Source organism: Pristis pectinata, chromosome 10, assembly GCF_009764475.1.
Source record: "Pristis pectinata isolate sPriPec2 chromosome 10, sPriPec2.1.pri, whole genome shotgun sequence".
Taxonomy (NCBI): Eukaryota; Metazoa; Chordata; class Chondrichthyes; order Rhinopristiformes; family Pristidae; genus Pristis; species Pristis pectinata.
The window spans coordinates 68,730,482-68,746,294 of record NC_067414.1 but is presented as its reverse complement, the minus strand read 5'-3'; the positions used below and the strand labels follow the sequence as shown (position 1 = coordinate 68,746,294).

Genomic DNA, 15,813 nt, shown 5'->3' with positions numbered 1-15,813 from the left:
TATTCATCTGTTTCATAATCTATTATCCCTGTACCATGTGTCAGGTAACTAGTAACCAATTATGCTTAGCTTCTGCCAAGTTTCTCATGGCAGAAATACAATTATACAATTTAATTCTGCCTTTTCTGATTTATTTAGAGTGGCTTCAGATTTATTTAGTGTAAATGAAGCTCTAATATTTGAAGGCATTAGGAACTTGCAAAGTTTGATTGGGAGAGGCAATCTGCAGGTAAAGGGGCATCTGGCAAGTGGGAGGCTTTTAAAAATGAGATAGAGAGAGTTCAGCAACAGCATGCACCTGTTAGAATGAAGGATAAAGCTGGCAGGATTAGGAAACCCTGGTTGATGAGCGATACTAAGGCTCGAGTCAAGAAAAAGGAGGCGTGTGACAGGTATGGGCAGCTGGATCAAATGAATCCCTTGAGGAGTACAAGGGATGTAGGATGACACACAAGAGGGAACTCAGGAGGGCAAAAAAAAGGAAGCGAGATAGCTCTGGCAGATAAGGTAAAGGAGAATCCTAAGAGATTCAATTAGTATATTAAGAGCAAAAGGGTGGATAGGGAGAGAATAGGTGCCCTTAAGAGTCAATGAAGTGGTCTATGTGTCAATGCACAGGAGATGGGTGAGGGCTTAAGTGAATATTTCTCATCTGTATAGATGGTGGAGAAGTCATGGAAGCTAAGGAATTAAGGGGAATGTAAAGTGATGTCTTGGAACATATTCATATCACAAAAGAGGTGCTGGTGGTCTTAAAGCATATTAGGGTGGATAAATCCCTGGGGCCTGACCAAGTGTGTTCTAGGAGTTTGTGGGAAGCTAGGGAAGATATTGCAGGGGTCCTGGCAGAGAGATTTATATCATCTTTAGCCACTGGTGAGGTACTGGTGAGGGTGGTAGATATTATGCCTTTATTTAAAAAAAGGCTGCAAGGACAAGCAAGGGAACTACAGGCCGATGAGTTTAGGAAAATTATTGGAGGGGTTTCTGAGGGACAGGACCTACCAGCATTTGGAAAGGCAAGAACTGATTAGAGATAGTCAGTATGGCTTTGTCTGTGGAAAATAGTGTCTCACAAATTTGATTGACATTTTGAACAGGCGACAACAAGGATTGACAAGGGCAGGGTAGTAGACGTTATCTACATACCCTTTGACAATGTCCCATATGGTAGGTTAATCTGGAGGATTAGATCACAAGGGATCCAGGATGAGCTAGACAACTGGATACAAAGTTGGCTTAGAGGAAGGAGTCAGAGGGTGATAGCAGAGGGTTGTTTTTCAGATTGGAGACCTGTGACCAGTGGCGTGCTACAGGGATCAGTGATGAGTCTACTGTTTGTCGTATATATTAATGATCCGGAAGATAACGTAGTTGGTATAGTTAGTAAGTTTGCATATACGACACTAACTTGGTGGTAAAGTGGACAGTGAAGAAGTGTATGCAAGGTTACAATGGGATCTAGATCAGTTGGGAAGTGGACTAAAAATATGGCAGATGGAATTTAAGTTGGATAAGTGAGAGGTGTTGCATCTTGGTAAGTTAAACCAGTGCAGGGCTTGCACAGTAAATGGCAGAGCCCTGGAAAGTATTGTAGAACAGAGAGACCTAGGGGTACAGGTACATAGTTCTCTGAAAGTGGAGACACAGACAGGCATTTGGCACTCTTGCCTTCATTGATCACGAGAGTGAGTAGAAGTTGGGACGTCACGTTACAACTGTACAAGTTGGTGAGACAACACTTGGAATATTGTGTGCAGTTCTGATCGCCCAGCTATAGGAAGAATGTCATTAAGCTGGAAAGGGTGCAGAGAAGATTCACAAGGACATTACTGGGACTGGAGGGCTTGAGTTATAAGGAGAAACTGGAGAGGCTGGGACCTTTTTTCTCTGGAGTGTAGGAGGCTGAGAGGTGACCTTTTAGAGGTATATAAAATCATGAAAAGCATAGATAAGGTGAACGGTCAGTCTTTTTCCCAGGGTAGGGGAGTCCAAAACTGGATGGCATAGGTTTAAGGTGAGAGGAGAAAGATTTAAAAGGGACCAGAGGGGCAACTTTTTCACACAGAGGGTGGTGGGTATATGGAACAAGCTGTCAGAGGATGCTGTAGAGGATGGTATAATTACAATGTTTAAAATAAATTTAGTCAGGTACATGGATAGAAACAGTTTAAAGGGATATAGGCCAAATGCAAATGGGATTGGCTCAGGTAGACATCTTAGTCAGCAAGTTAAGCTGAAGAACCTGTTTCCATGCTGTATAATTTTATGACTCTAACATCCAGAACAGTATCTCAACTCTAATTGGGAGAAAAAATGTAAAACTTCAGCACTTTGCAATAAAACTTCAATGAACACACTGAAAGAAACAAGAGGATGAACTCTGGCAGAAGTGTCATGATGCAGATATGAGAGATGAAAACAAAAATTCCACAAACTCTTCAAAACAAGAATAGTATGTAGTATAAAGCAATCTTTGCATATTTCTTAAGATTATTGGAAACAACATTAATGATTTTTTTTAAGTAATTCACATTTGTTACATCCCTGAATTTGTTGATATTATGTAATTATTTTAAATTTGGGACTCTTCTCAAATTGGATGATACTCTTGGTTCAGATTTGCAAATAAGTGGAGGTGAGAAATTTCAACCATGTTTTAAAAGATCCAAAATATTGCAGCAATAAGTGGTATGCAACTGAGTGACTGCCTGTCTTTTGCATGGTTCACCAAAAACAAAAATTCAACTGAATTGATTTTTTTCAAACAGTGATAAGTATCAACTTTGGTTCCAGTAGAACCAATCTCACTTCTGAAATCAGTATGCTGGACGTTCAATTACTACACAAGAAAGTTGAGAACCCTGACAATTGAGTACAATAATGAGGGAATGCTGTACCGTGGGACAGATCTACCTTCAGATGGAACAGTATATTTCTGAAATGCAAAGGATCGCAATTCAAAGTTCTGAAGAAAATCAAGGGAGGTAATCCCATTACCCCAGCCAATTCTGATCCCTTAATCAGTACTACTAAAAAGAGATCATCAGGTCATGAGCACGGTAGTGTAGCTGTTAGCGTAACCCTCTTACAGCACCAGTGACACAGGTTCAATTCCCACCACTGTCTGTAAGGATTTTATACGTTCTCCCTGTGTCTGCCTTGGTTTCCTCCGGGTGCTCCAGTTTCATTCCACATGTCAAAGATGTACAGGTCTGGAGTTGTGGGCATGCTATGTTGGCGCTGGAAGCATGGCGACACTTGCGGGCTGCCCCCAGAACATCCTACGCAAAGATGCCTTTCACTGTGTGTCGATGTACATGTGACTAATAAAGAAATCTTACCTATTGTGACTTAAAGGAGTTTGCCACACATAAATGGCTGCCTCTCTAGATACAAGACAGGAATGACTGTACTTCAAAAGTACTCCCTTGCTGGTAAAGTGTTTGGGACATCCTCAAAGGGATGGGGAAAAGCACCATATAAATAAAAAAAATCTTTGTATTTTACCTTACATTACTGGGAAAAGGCTATTTAAAAATATCTTGCAAGTATGCTTTTCATCACTCATTCAACCACCATTTTCTTCTTGAACTTAGCAAAACAATATTATGTCCTTTCTAAAAAGTAATTAAATCCAATAAGTCTGCTCTCTACCTTCTTGACCAAAAAAATCAGGAACTTGAACAAACATGGATTAGAAATGTTCAAGTAAAAAAAGTTGATGTATTTTCTAAAGGGAAAATTTTATTGATTAAACATCTACTTTTCATTCTGCATTACACATCAGTGGTGGGTTCTCCAGTTTCCATGACAATAAGTCAGAGTTTACAATGTTATGAGAAGAATGTGTTGGCTGAATTATGTTGCAGGGACATTTAGTAACAATGGAAAAAGGCTGTAACACACAACAGAGAGCATGCAGGCAAGGCACGGCCTGATAGATGCTTTATTCCTGTCTGGCACAGAGTTTCTGACATGGCCACAAGGACTGGCAGCTGCTGCATGTTTCTCCTGTGCAAGCTGAGAGAGTATCCAACAGCTTATTCCATAGGCAGAGCAGTCAATCAGCAATCGTCTCTGTGCCCTGAAATTGCTAAGCAGCCAAGTAGTAGTGAGGTGAGAAAAGGTTAAAAGAGGAATTAAATCAGTCAATCTGAACGATGCCTGGATTCCACATTGGCATGTAGCTTATTGGATATATTGATACCAATCAAACTGAAGCCAACATCCTTCATTTGACCTCTAAGGAGTGATACAAATTGATATCTTTGTATAAGATATGCAAAGATGTACAAAGATGTACAACACAAGATATACGAGGATGAGATGTTAGTTGGATCAAAAATCCACCGTAACTGAATCTCCTGGACTGAAAAGATCTTTAAATAAAAGATTTTAAGCAAATTATGCAATCAACTATGAAAAAAAACAGCAGCCATAATTGCCAAAGTTTTAAATAAGGAAACTCTAACTAGTTTCTTCTTGTATGCCAGCAATCTAAGCAAAGGCAAGGCTGATAAGAAACACTTCAATGTGTCTTCATAAACATGAATAAAACTATCATTAAAATATGGCCCAAAGAAGTGATGCAGATTGTCAATCCAAACCCCTGAAAAAAGTTGCATACTAATGAAATAAGACTTATGTGGCCCTTTGGGAAAAATACAAAACAGCTGGTCAATAAAGTAAATCATTTATCAGAGCATCAGCTAATTTAAAAAAAAACAGGAATCTGAAAACTTATTTAGTTCTGGATATACAGAAAAGTACTGTCAGGGTGTAATTGAATAACACATCTCAAGAGAAAACTCTTCCAATTTAGTTTCAATGGACCAAGACATCAAAGAAGAAATTCAAATGAAACACCTTTATCCAGAAAGTCTTGAGAACAAGGAACTCGCTACAAAAAGCTATACTTGAGGCAAGTAGTTATGTTCCATTGAAGGAGAATCTGGTAAATATTTGAAGGTGGGGGAATAGAGGCTTTTGCTGATAGAGTTAGGCAAGGAAGGGAGGAGACTTGAATGAAGCATAAATAATTTAATTGAATAAATGGCTTGTGCTGTGTTGTATATTTTACTGTATATTTTTGGCAGATAACTCTGCATGACCAATGAAACAATGGTCATGATAACACTGTATTGAGGTAAAAGTAATTTTATAAACTCTTTAATTTTGTTACAATGAGCTAACCAAAACTTAATTATTCTTGTAAAACATTTTATTATTGTAATTATTTTTGTTCATTACCTCAGCATCTAACTTATCCCTAAACTGACATCTGTACGCAAGTTCATTTCATTACCAACATCACCACCTCTATGACGTCGCCCATCTCCATTACTGCTTCAGTTCATTTGGCGCAGAAAACCTTATTCATAGTATTCTTAGCTTAAAACTCAACTTTTCCAAATGATTCCCTGGCTTGCCTTCTGCCATGCACCCTTCACATTCCTGAATTCACACGATTTGTTTAAATTTATCCAGCCCAGAACCCTCCAAGATTTCTGTCCATCTCCAGCTCTGACCTCATAAGCATCCTTAATTTTCATTGTTTTACTCACGAGGTCTGCGCCTTTAAATCTCTTGACCCCAAGCTCAGGAATTCCCTCCCTCAACCCCTAAACTCTATTTTAACATGTTGCTTAGAAGCTATCATCATTTTAACAAACTTTTAGTCAACTATCCTTTATATGCCTTGAATGGTTCAAACATCAAACTTTACTTGAGAAAGCTGAAAATATATCTTGTGATATCTTGGCATGTTAAAGTCTGTATATAATGCAAATTGTTGTTGTTCTATTATTACAATTTATCTATAAAAGACTTCTGATAAACAGCTTCATTTTCGATGGCAACCAAATGGAATATTACAATAATGAAAACTTGAAGCATTCCTCTGACATTAAGAGAATCCAGAAGGAGCAGCTCAAGTTAAATCACCATTTTTGCTTCAATTCACTATATGTCTGGTGTATTGTCAAGGAACACAAATTTGGGAAGTTAATGGTTGAACGACAAATTGATCCACTGTTAACAGTGGATGTTGACTGATTGAGCTCTCGTGGATTTTAATAACAAGCTTACTGCAAAGTGCCAAAATGAAACTGCATTTGCATGAGTTCAGCTTCAAGCTAACTCATTAATCAAATTCCTTCTACTCAAGTTGAGGAACAAGAATCGTCAAATTAAAACAAGAGCTCCTAACAGCACAGATACTCATGAACTCTGCTTATTCACATTATAAACAAATGAGGCTATCAGAGAGGTCATCATACGAAACTGATGCTTGTGGACAACAATATTATGAAGAGGATCCCACCAAAACAATACATAACCCTGACCTAGAGAAAGGAAAGATATCAATGGAATTCTTCATTGTGTACATTGTACACCAAGTCAAGTACTCAGCACAATACAGTTGTGATTTAAGTAATGTTATCTATTGATATTTAAGTACAATGTGTAATGTTGTATATGACTGCACATATATTTCCTGCTAATGGAGTTTTGATCACAAATCAATCGCCGAAAGCCTTAGTCTGTTATGATTTGGTTTATCTCCGAAAATTATGGCAGTAATAAAAAGTATTTACAATCTAAATTTTTGTAAATTATGGGTACCACTTATAACTTTTAGCTGACTAGAACTGGGGTTAGTTCAATTGGAGGTTAGCTTTCTGGCTGCCTATTGGCCAGTTTTCAGGCTGTTGGGGGAGGGGTGGGGCTGTTTTTAGTTTTTTTCTTCTGGACTGATGAACTACAAATATGTCTAAATTGCCATCATATCCATTTCCTCTTTGAACTTTTTTTTACTTCTTCCTGCTAGTGGGCCTCTTGTACAGCAAGATTAACCCTTTACATACCATATGTTTTTTGATCTGTTAAAATGGATAAGACTATTAATTTTATCTCATGGAATATTAACGGCTTAAACAATCCGGTCAAGTGCAAGAAGATCTTTAAAGCTTTTCACAGATTAAATGCTCAGATCATTTTTGCCCAGGAGACTCATATCAGGAAGAAACATAATCAACATTTTTTTTTAGATTTTGGAGGGGTCAGTTTCATTCAAATTCACAAGCAAAGGTGAAAGGAGTCTCTATTTTCACAGACTCCTCAATTTCGTTTGTCCATCATGAGACAATATCAGACCCAAATGGTAGATTTTTATTAATTACCGGTTTACTTCATAATAAAAAAGTTGTTATGGTTAGTGTTTATGCACCCAATGTAGATCACCCTGAATTTTTTAAACATCTGTTTGCATTTTATCCTAATTTAAATGAATACACTTTGATTATGGGTGGAGATATCAACTGCTCTTTAAACCCTTTGATGGATAGATCTGTCAAATCCTGCACTTCCAAACAAATCCGCTGCCTTAATAAAGGCCTTAATAAACTCCTTCATTGTTGAATCCGGAATTTTAGATGTTTGGAGATTTCTACACCCATATGATAAAGAATTTTCATTCTTTTCTCATGTCTACCATAATTACTCGAGAATTGATTTTTTTTATTGATGCTAGATTAGCTCCACTCATTATGGACTGTAAATACGATGCAATTGCCATTTCTGATAATGCACCATTGGAATTATCAATTAAATTAGCAGATGTATCCTTCGATGTCAGACAATGGCGATTTAACCCTTCTCTATTACAAGACTTAGATTTCCTCCAGTTTATTAAAGAACAGATTTCATTTTTCTTTTTAACTAATCTTACTGAAGAAATCTCCAGTGGGATAATATGGGATACTTTTAAAGCATATATCTGCGGTCAAATTATTTCATATTCTGCCGGATTGAAAAAACAAACTAATAATGAAATACGTCTATTAGCTGACAGGATTAAAGAAATTGATAAAAAATATTCTGATACTCCTAATCTGGAGCTTTATAAAAAGAGAACAGAACTCCAATTACCGCATAGTTTATTATTAACATCTTCAATTGAAAATCTACTACTTAAAACCAGAACTCAGTTTTATAAACATGGTGACAAATCTGGTAAATTACTGGCCAACCAATCGAAAACTACTTTATCTAAACGTCAGATTAATAAAATTCGTAAACCAGATGGTACCTACACGATAGATCATGTTCAAATTAATAAATCCTTTCAAGAATTTTATTCTTCTTTATACCAATCAGAATCCCCTGAGGATTCTACATCAATGCATGAATTTCTAAGAGATTTGAAGATTCCCCAATTATCTTTAAATGAACATTCTATATTAGACACACCCATTTTGGAGGAAGAAATAAAGAAAGTAATACTTTCAATGAATTCGGGTAAAGCACCCAGCCCTGAGGGATATACAGCCAAGTTTTTTAAAATCCTTTTCTGATATTCTTGTTCCCTGGTTAGCAAAAATTTTTAAAGATGCCCTATCAGTGGGTAAACTACCATTATCCTTCTATGAAGCAACTACTTCTTTAATTCTTAAAAAGGATAAAGATCCCACTGATTGTGCATCTTATAGACCTATTTCTTTATTAAATGTAGATTCAAAAATATTTTCCAAAATATTGGCCTTTAGATTGGAAAAAGTTCTTCCACAAATTATCTCTGAAGACCAGACAGGATTTATTCAGAACCGTTATTTACATTTTAATATTAGGAGATTAATGAATATTATATATACCCCTTCATCCCAAACTCCAGTATGTGTTGTCTCACTAGATTCTGAAAAGGCGTTTGACAGAGTCAAATGGGAATATCTATTCATTACACTTCAAAAATTTAATTTTAGCCCTAAATTTATATCTGCGATCAAACTGATTTATTATACACCGATGGCTTCAACACTTACTAATAATCAAAGATCCCCTTTGTTTAGGCTTTTTCGAGGTACTAGACAAGGTTGCCCTTTAAGTCTTTTATTATTTGATATTGCTTTGGAACTCTTGGCTATTGCACTCCGGGATTCTTCAAATATATGTGGTATTACTCGCGGACAGAAGATTCATAAGATATCTCTTTACGCAGATGACCTGTTACTTTATATTTCTAATCCGGAGGAAACTATCCCGGCAGTACTATCACTACAAGATCAGTTTAGTGTTTTTTCTGGCTATAGATTAAATCTTAATAAGAGTGAACTTTCTCTATTAAATATGCAAACCCCAGTTTACAGGCAATTACCTTTTAGATTAGTAACTGACTTTCTTATTTATTTAGGTGTTAAAATTACCAAGAAACATAAGGACTTATTTAAAGTTAATTTATTGCCTTTAATTGACCATGTTAAACAATTATTTACTAAATGGTCCCCACTGTCTTTATCATTGGTAGGCCAAATTACTGTGGTTAAGATGAATATTTTACCAAAATTTTTATATTTATTTCAAGCGATTCCAACTTTCGTCCCGAAATCTTTTTTTGACACTATTGATTCTAAAATTCTTTCATATATTTGGCAGAATAAAAACCCAAAGTTAAGTAAGAAATATTTACAAAAACTAAAAAAAGGATGGTGGTATGGCCCTGCCTAACTTTAGATTATATTATTGGGCAATTAATATCAGATATTTAATTTTTTGGATACAAGATGTAATTCAATGTCCCAGATGGGTACACCTTGAGCATCAATCAGTACTTGGATTTTCATTAGTTTCTATTTTAGGAGCTTCACTCCCTTTTGCACTTACCAAATTAAGTAAACATATGATTAACCCAATAGTTAATCATACAATACAAATATGGTTTCAATTTTGTAAATTTAACTTGTCAAGTCCCATTCAATCTAATTTTTTCTTTCAACCATCCAGAGTTGACTCAGCTTTTTTCTATATGGAAAAGGAAGGGAATAGTATGTTTTCATGATTTATTGATAACTGTTTTTCATCTTTTGAACAACAAATACAATTTGTCTAAATCACACCTTTTTCGTTATTTGCAGATTAGAAATTTTTTAAAAGCTACTATACGCTCTTTTCCGACACCATACAAAAGTGAAATTACGGAAAAAATTTTAGGTCTTAATCCTTATCAGAAGGGCTTGATAGCAATAATCTATGATTTCATTATGAAAATACATCCAGAATTACTGGACAAAATTAAGAATGAATGGGAAAGTGAACTCCAGACAATTTTACCTACAGAGACTTGGAAGAAAATTCTTCATTTAGTTAATACATCCTCAATGTGTGCCAGACACTCTTTGATACAGTTTAAGGTAGTTCACAGGACCCATATGTCAAAAGATAAGCTAGCCCGTTTTTATCATCATATAAATCCTATGTGTGACAGATGTAAATTGAACGTGGCTTCACTGACACATATATGTTTTGGTCCTGTCTTCTTTTGGAAAAATATTGGAAGGATATTTTTAACATTATCTCAACTGTATTGATTATTGATTTGCAACCTCACCCTTTAACTGCAATTTTTGGATTACCAAGGATAGACTCTGGCCACTTATCTGCTTCCGCTTACCGTATGATTGCCTTTGTTACGTTAATGGCCAAACGATTCATTTTGCTTAAATGGAAGGATCCAATACCCCCTACTACTTCTCAATGGTTCTCTCAAACTATATCATGTTTAAACTTGGAAAAAATTAGGAGCGGTACTGTTGATCCTTCGTTTAAATTTGAAGACATTGAGTCCATTTATTCAATATTTTCATATGATATAGATCCCTTTTCAATAACTTTCCAATTTAGAGGAACGGAGTTGACGACATAATATTGCTCTGTTTCTATTGAGAAAATTCAGTCCAGTCTTTTTTTTGAAATTTTTCTTTTTAGTTTGGTTTGATATATTGTTTATAATTTTTTTTATTGATTTGGGTTTTCTTTTCTTTTATATACACAATAAATCTTTTATATTATATTCATTCACTAAGAGATTGTGAGATCTACGGATTTTTTTTATATTTTATTATTCTTTATATTATCTACGTCATGATTGTTCTCTTGATCTCCTTGTATTACATGTACAAACATCGATGTTAGATATTAATCTGTATTAATTTGGAAACTAATAAAAAGATTGAAAAAAAAATTTGAATTTTTCCATATACCTCCCACCGTCTATGTGGAAAAAATTGTCCTCTTTAAATCTTTGCTCTCTCATTTTAAATCTGTGCCATCTAGTTTTGGGCTCCCCTACCCTGGGAAAAAGACTGTGACCATCCATTTTATCTTTCTCCTCATGATGTTTTTTTAAACCTCTGCAAGGTCATCCCTCAGCCTCCCTCACTCCAGGGGAAACAGTCTATCGCAGGCTATTCAGTCTCTCCTTATAACTCAAACCCTCCAGTTCCAGCACTTACCTTGTGAATTTTTCTGCATCTTCTCCAGCTTAATCACGTCCTTCCTATAGCACAGCACACAATATTCCCGAGTGCTGTCTCACCAATGTCTTCTACAGCTGTACCATGACATCCCAACTCTTGTAATCAATGCCCCATCCGATGAAGCCAAGAGTGTAATATGCCTTCTTCACCCCCTTATCTACCTGTGTCACCACTTTCAGGGAACTATGTACTTGTACCCCTCAATCTCTTTGTTCTACAACACTCCATGGGGCTCTGCCATTTACTGTGCAAGTCCTGCCCTGGTTTAACTTCCCAAACTGCATCACTTTGCACTTGTCTGTGCTAAATTCCATCTGCCATTCCTTTGCCCACTTTCACAGTTGATTTAGATCCAGTTGTAACCTTAGAGAATCTTCTTCACTATCCACCACATGACCAATTTACTCATCATGCCACCTACATTCTCATCCAAATCTTAAATATATATGACAAACAACAGGGGACACAACACTGATTCCTGTGGCATATCACTGGTCACAAGCCTCCAATCTGACAAACAACTCTCCACTATCATCTTCTCACCCATTTCACCAAGCCAATTTTCATATCCAATTGGCTAGCTCACCCAGGATCACATGTGATCTTCCCTTCTGTAGCAGTCTACCATGCAGGACCTTGTCAAAAGCCCTAGCCTTGTCTGTCACCTTTTCAAAAAACTCAATTAAATTCGCAAGACATGATCTCCCACACATAAAACCATGCTAATGATCCCTAAATCAGTCCTTGCCTTTCCAAATTCAGATCGATCCTCTCTCTCAGAATTTTGCCCTTCATTCTAATAGGAGCATGTTGGCCCTGAACTCTCCCCATCTGACTTTTAAAAACTTCCCACCTGCTAGGATGTCTCTCGTAAGGCCATCTACATATTGCTTGAGAAAACTTTCCGGAACACACTTAACACATTCTGCCACATCTAATCCCCTAGCATTATGTCTGCCCCAGTCAACATTAGGGAATTTAAAATCATCTACTATTGTAACCCTATTATTCCTACAGCAATCTATGATCTTCCTACATACTTGCTCCTCTAATTCCTGTTGGTTATTGGGGGGGGGGGGGGGGGGGGGGGGGATGGGGGAGGGTGGTGGCGCCATAGTACAATCCCAAAGAGATCACCCTTTATTTCCAAGCTCTACCCATACAGCCTCACTGGATGTTCCCGACAAATATCCTCTCCAAGCGCTGCCACAATGTTCTCCTTAATCAAAAAACAGAACTCACCCTCTCCTTACCTTCATGCCTGCAGCATCTGTATCCTGGAACAATGAGCTGCCAATCCTACCCATATCTCAACCATGATTCTGTAATAGCTATAATATCACAATCCCATATGCCAATCCATGCCCTGAGCTCACCAGTCTTGCCTGTCAGGCTTCTTGCGTTAAAATAAATACAGCTTAGCCTAACAGACCTTTGTCACTCCTTATCCTGCCCCTCCCTGTCCCACCTACTGGACTTGCACTCTTTAATTTCTATATTTGCCTCAACCTTCTCTTCTGCCACACTACTACTTTGGATCCCACCCCTCTGCCAGACCAGTTTAAAGCCTCCCAAGAAGCTCTAGCCAATCTCCCTGCATGGGTATTGGACCCCTCCAGTTCAGGTGTAATGATATTGATATGATATTAAACAGCAATAATCTACCAGGCATTACTGCAACAGAATATTCCATTACTTTATCTTTATGGCAAGTTGAGAGGAAACAAGCTGAAAAAGGGAAAGAAACCATTGCCATTTTTATTCATAACTGTGAAGCCATTTGCAATGAGAAATAGTTGCATCAAGGCAGTGCAGCTATAAAATAGGCAAATAAGCCTTCATCAATGAAATAATGTCTTTGAGGCAGAGGATGCAATTTCTAACAAAATTTCTTTGCCATGATTCACTTCAATATGTGATTCAAACATAAAGAAAATAAATATATGGTGAAGTCTTTTTAATGCACAGTTTAAATACTGGTTTTCATGGTAAACAAAAGGGCTAGCTGAAAACCCTGGATCTTATTAAAAGAAAAACAGAATTTCATTGCAGGTATTAACAAAGAATAGTAGGCAGTACAGTGGTATTGCGGGTGGCTCAGTGGTACAGCTAGTAAAGCTGCTGCCTCACAGCTCCCTTGACTGGGTTTAATCCTGACCTCCAGTGATATATTTGTTGCGTTTGCACATTCTTCCCATCACCCATTTTCCCCTGGGTGGTCTAGTTTCCTCCTACATCCCAGGTTGGTATATTAACCGGCCATTGCAAATTGTCCCTTGTATGTAGGCGAGAGGTAGAATCTGGTGGAGTTGACAGGAATGTGGGGAAAATAATAGAATTAACACTAATAGGTTGTTGATGGTTGGTGTGGGCCAAAGGACCTGTTTCCATGCTTCTAACTCTATGATTCAATGAAAGAAGTTTGAGATAACAGACCAAAAGTAGGTCAAAGACAGCTTCAAAACAGAATTAACCCTTGTCCTTTGAAATAGGAGACGATTAGAGCCTAAAATTATACTACTAAGGTCGTAACCAACTCCATCAGTAAATTCATTATGATTTAATGACAAAAATTTAATCACTTAGATAAGACTTCAACTTCAGTTGATTCTTGCCTCTGCACCTAAATACATAATGGAAGCAAGAATATTAAAATAATGTTTGAATTTCACACACCCAACGATAAAAAAAGTTTATTATATATGCGAATGTAGTCCTGTCCACTTTTTTGCAAACTGCTATTAACCAACTGAACATAAACGGGGAAAAGAAGAAGAAACAGGAAGGGAAGCATAGAAAGGCTTATAGGTTTAACTCCATTTAATTTAATGCAAGGAGCCTCGCAGGTAAGACAGATGAGCCAAGAGTGTGGATCAGTACAAATGATTATGATATTGTCGCAGTCATGGAAACGCGAAGGGCAGGACTAGCAAACTCCAGGGTATAGAGGTTTCAGGCATGACAGAGGGGAGTGCAAAAGAGGAGGGGCTGTGGCAATGCTGATCAGGGAGAGCATACAGCAATACTTAGGGAAGTTATCTCAGAGGGATCAGCCAATGAGGCTATGTGGGAAGAATTTAGGAATAAGAAAGGGGTGGTCACATTGATGGGATTGTACTACCGGCCTCCCAGTAGTCAGTGGGAGTCAGAAGAACAGATATACAGGTAGGCAGATCACAAAAGCATGTAAAAGCAGCAAGGTTGGAATAACATGGGATTTTAACTTTCCCAATATCAAATGGGATTGTCTTAGTGCAAGAAGCTTACATGGGGAGGAATTTGTAAAATTCATTCAAGAGAGTTTTCCAAAGCAATATGTAGAAAGTCCCCTCAGGAGTGGCCTGTACTTGACCTTATCTTTCAGAATGAGGACTGACAAGTGATAGAACTCTCTGTGGAGGAACCCTTTGGGAACAGTAACCATAGTAAGGTTCAAAGTGGACATGAGAAAAGAGAAAATCTGTCCTTGAGTTAAGACCTTAAACTGGGAGTAGGAGAATATCAGTACGACAGGACCTGGGAGAGGTAGATTGGGAGCAGCTGCTAGGAAGGAAAACAACATCTGATAAGTAGGATGTGTTTAAAAGCAAGACAATAAGAGTTCAGAGTCAGTATAACCATGAAAGGGCAAGAGGCAAAGATGATAAGTTTAAGGAACATGGTTAAATGAAGGATACTGAAGGTTTGATCAGGGAAAAGAAAGAAGTGCAAGTCAGATATAGGAAACTGCTATCAAGCACGTCATTTGAGGTTTGTAGGGGATAGAGGAGGAAATTTAAGGAAGAAATTAGGAGGGCAAAAAAATGGGCGACCACATGAACTTGACAAGTAGGATTAAGGACAATCCTCAAAGCTTTAATATTAGAAGGGGGTAGCTAATGAAGGAACAGATCCCTTTTGGGACCAGAGGGGTAATCTGTGTAGAGCCAGGTGATACAAGATCCTCAATGAATACTTCTCCTCAGTATTCACCAGGACATGGAGGATGGAGAGTTAAGGGAGGGGTATACTGATATTCTGGAACACATCTCTATTCAGGAAGGAGATTCTCGAAACATTGGAGTGCATTAAGGCTGGACAAATTCCCAAGGCCAGATGGAATTTATCCCAGGATGCCAAGAGAACCAAGGGAGGAGGTTGCTCAGTCTCTGAGATTGTTGCATCTTTGTTAGCCATGCGTGAGGTACCAGAAGACTGGATGATAGCTTATATTGTCCCCTTGTTCAAAAAGAACAGTAGGATAGAAAAAAAAAGGCAAGTCTGGGAAACTACCATCCAATGAGCTTTACAACAGTGGTAGACAAGTTGTTGGAGACGATTCTGAGGGACAGGATTTGTGTTCACTTGGAATGGCAGGGACTGATTAGAAGGAATCAGCATGGTTTTGAGCAGGGGAGATAATATCTCACAAATCTGATGGAGATTTTGAGGTAACCAAGGCGATTGATGAAGGCAAAGCAGTGGATGTTGCTCATCTGGAGTTCAGCAAGGCTTTTGACAA

General features: G+C 37.6%; 1 protein-coding gene across 2 annotated transcripts in view; it reads right to left on the bottom strand.

Annotated features, from left to right (window-relative positions):
• Positions 1 to 15,813, bottom strand: part of nbas (NBAS subunit of NRZ tethering complex) — a 212,344-nt gene that overhangs the window by 120,126 nt on the left and 76,405 nt on the right. The gene's annotated exons all lie outside the window — the stretch shown is intronic.